Genomic DNA, 3,807 nt, shown 5'->3' on the forward strand with positions numbered 1-3,807 from the left:
CTTTTAAGTTGTAACTTTGTTAAAATTGAAATTTTGAAAATTTTTAATTGATCAACAAGTGTGTCTGTAATCTTACATCTGAATATGAGAATATTTCGCTTAATTAATAATACCTCCGTTTTTTTAGTTGACCGTTTTGACTTTATTCACACACTTCTCTTTGACCGTATTTTGTATTTTATATGTAATGAAAAATATAGTCATGTAGGATCTTGAGTTCTTTAATTGGATAGTAGACTGGTAGATAGATACAAGCATAGTTACATAACTGCAATAGTTCATAAGTCATTAGTTCATTATATACTAATAGTGATGAGACATCCTATGAAGTAATTTAAACCGGAGAGTCGGAGACTGAGCTATTAAGTAGCCTAGAAAAAGTTTAATCTAATCCTATCAAGTTTGAATTTGAGATCAAATTACCTTGAATAAGAAAAACCTTATTATGAGTTTCGTTTGAAAAAACTTGAACAAGAAAAACCTAATTATGAGGTATAAGTCGTATAACTCAATTTGTTAGAGCATCCCTCTTAGTTTCAGGAGATCCTGAAATTGATTCTCAATCTAAACACAAAAAAAATAAAAAAAATAAAAAAATAAAAAAAAATAACAAAGTCAATAAAAGTCAAACAATTACTATATTTCATGAAAAAAGTAGCCTTAATAAACGTAGTGAGTTTTTCGTCTAAAAATAAATAAATATATATGCTGAGTTGAATTTAACTCAATGCATTGACCCGACTCGAAGTTGACCCGACGACCCAAAAATTGGACCCGAAAATTGACCCGACCCAAACTGACCGGACCCGAAAATTGACCCGACCCGAACTGACCCGACCCAAACTCGATCCGAAGTGTTGACCCGATACCCGACCCGATTATCAGTCGACCCGAAATCAACCCAAAACCCGAAATGACCCGACCCGAACATGACCCGATAACTTCTTGACCCGACCCGAAATAACTCGACCTATACCCAACCCGAATGACCCATTTGCCGGGCCTAATTTAAACCGGTGGAAATTCTTAAAAAAAAAAAAAAAAAAAACCGCAGCCACTCCTCTTTCCTCTGTCACACTCTTTAATTATTTCGATCCTCTCTCTCGCTCTCTCTCGCTCTCTCTCCTTGCATATTCTCTCTCTACGCCAGCTTCCCACCACAGCCACCACTACCGCAACCCTCGCGCAACCCCTCTACTACAAATCCTCTCTCCAAGCTAGCTTCCCACCTTGAAAATCGACACTTCGACGGCGGTGACAAGTATCTAGAACAGTGATATCGCAACCCCGCTATTATAGATCCTCTCTCTTGCCTTCTCTCTCCTCAAAATCGCAGTCACATGCAATCTAAGCCATCGCCGACCACCGCTGACTTCCCTTTCCTTCGATCTCCTTACCCATCACTGCGTTACAAGCAACACTTTTCTTCTCAAAGCTAAGGGTTAGGGTACAAGGTAAAGGCAGGGAAGAATAGGAAGAGAGGTAATTTCTAGATCTGAATTTTTTTAAGTTTACACATTTTCGCTTTGTATTGCTAATTTATGTGCTTGTTTCAGTGGTAATTCGTTTAATTATTGATTTTTGTCAGATTTAGAGTTTAGGGTTATGGTTGACTGTGTTTGATTATCAGTATATGTTAGATTTGAGGGTTTACTAGCTCTTAATTTAGGGCTTTGAATTTTTATGTATTTCATTTTTGTAAATTGATGTCGTTGGATTATTATGAATTTGTGTTTAGTTTTGCTTTGAAATCAATAAAATTATGACATTATGATGGTTACTATGATGAATTAATTGTTCAATTTCTACTTTTTTCGTATTTTTAATCATTTATTTGGATGATTATGGAAAGATTTATACAATTGATATGAATTTGTATATATATGGTGATTAAATCTTTGATTATTTATGTAGTTATTTGTTGATTTTTCTTACAGCAATTTTTAATTAATTATAATTGATGGAATATTTCTGAAATTTTTCTATTTAATGGATTATCAAATCAAATTCACGAGTTTAAGTTGTAAATTCATCCTTAAAATGTGTTTAAACACTAGTTTGGCCATAATGTCTATGCCCCTATCCTGATATGTCAATAATTTAATTATCTGTTTTCGTGTGGTTGGAGCAAGTATGACAAAAGGCTAGCTTGAGGATTTAAATAAGCATCCTACTTATTATTCTAATGATAGTTTTCTCATTGTGAAGCTCGGTATTCATTGCATGACAACTGTAGAAGAGAACAAGCTAGGATTGGAAAAACTACCTTTGAGCAAGATAACGAGTCTGATGGTGCTGCTGAATTTGTTCCAAGCGAGAAAAGCATAGTGGGGATATAGCAGTAGCGATAATAAAGAGTAAGCCATTCAGAGCATAGAGAACCCAATTAAATCATACTGCATTTTTTTAGAAATTATTTCGCAGTCGTTGAGAAGTAGTGAATAGATAGGTTAAAATTATGGTGGACTTCCGTTTAAACTCTTTGATCTTACGTATTTTCAGGTAAAGAGCAGCCGGAGTGCAGAGGAGATAGGACAAATTTGTTTCTCAGGGTTGGTTTATTCATTTTGTTTGATTTATTTTGATCTATGTGTTGGGCATTATCTGTGTTTTCTAGGATTAGTTCATTTTAAGATTAGAAATCAACTGGGAAATATTTAATTGATTGTTTGATAAACAGGGTTTGTGATTTTATGCTTTGAATCGTTGAGAACTTCTTGAACAGGTACGGGCTATTAGATGAAGGACCTAACAAGCTTGATTACGCGTTGGCTCTTACCGTTGAGAACTTCTTGAACAAGTACGGGCTATTTGAATCCCCTGTTACGTTTTTAGTGCAATTATTGATTGCTTTCTAAAATTATGATGTGCATTACTTCTTGATGTTTTCAATTTCTTAGTATTGATGGTGTTTAGTGTTGGATACGTTTTCGACACAGGTGACTATATCAATCATGTTATACTAAATTCTCACTCAAGGACTTCCAATGATTTAGATTTTTTTGAACCCGGCCATTTCTCGACTGATTCTTGTGTGAGCCAACATCTAGCCAATCTAGGGTGTCTAATTTGCTGTCTATTCTATAACAAATATAATCGCTCATTGTGAAAGTATTTTCTCCAAGTGCCTTTTATGTGATTAATAACAATTAACACTGTTGCCTCTTTCATTGAAGATTTTATCAGTGGACTGATTTTGTGGAAGAGGATCCCTTGTTCCCTACCTTTGTAGCTTCAGTGATGTGCAATAATCTTTTGATTTGAATCTTTGTTATATATACTGTCATTTGTGCAATGAGATTGGTTTTGGCTTGATAAATTTGGTTTCTGATCAGCATGCTATCTTTGATTTCAGGTTTGGGAGACAAGTGGTGAATGTTCCCTCTTTCATGATGAGGGTTGACTCTAAGAAGCACATTGACTTCTCGTGTTTTTGCCTTTATTAAATGACCTTGTAACCTTGTATTTTATCGTAATTTACTTTTTGGACGAAAATTGTAATATTACAGCCTTTATTAATGAAAATATGTATGTTTATATATATATGTAAGTGTTTATATATCAATTTAAGTAAAAAAAAATGCAAAATGTTATTATTTTGGGGGGGGGGGGGGCATTAAGGGCACCGGTTCTGAACCGAACCGGTGCGAATAACACCTTTACTGGCACCTTTACAAGCATATCTAGCATGTCTGAACCGAACCGGTGCCAGCAAAGGTGTTAATCGCACCGGTTCTGAACCGATGCGAAAAATCTAACTTTTGGCATCCCTCAAATGAACACCGGTTCAAAACCCTCCTATAACAT

The 3,807-nt window shown here is 35.1% G+C and overlaps 1 long non-coding RNA gene across 1 annotated transcript; it reads left to right on the top strand.

Moving 5' to 3' along the window:
- Positions 1-1,036: 1,036 nt before the first annotated feature.
- Positions 1,037-3,543, top strand: LOC145582177 (uncharacterized). The gene is made up of 5 exons (XR_014099811.1): positions 1,037-1,482; positions 2,209-2,357; positions 2,503-2,552; positions 2,726-2,800; positions 3,356-3,543. It is a non-coding gene; the product is annotated as an uncharacterized LOC145582177 (long non-coding RNA).
- The last annotated feature ends 264 nt before the right edge of the window (positions 3,544-3,807 follow it).

The sequence above is a fragment of the Chenopodium album genome, chromosome 15 (genome assembly GCF_948465745.1).
Source record: "Chenopodium album chromosome 15, dcCheAlbu1.1, whole genome shotgun sequence".
NCBI classification, from domain to species: domain Eukaryota; kingdom Viridiplantae; phylum Streptophyta; class Magnoliopsida; order Caryophyllales; family Amaranthaceae; genus Chenopodium; species Chenopodium album.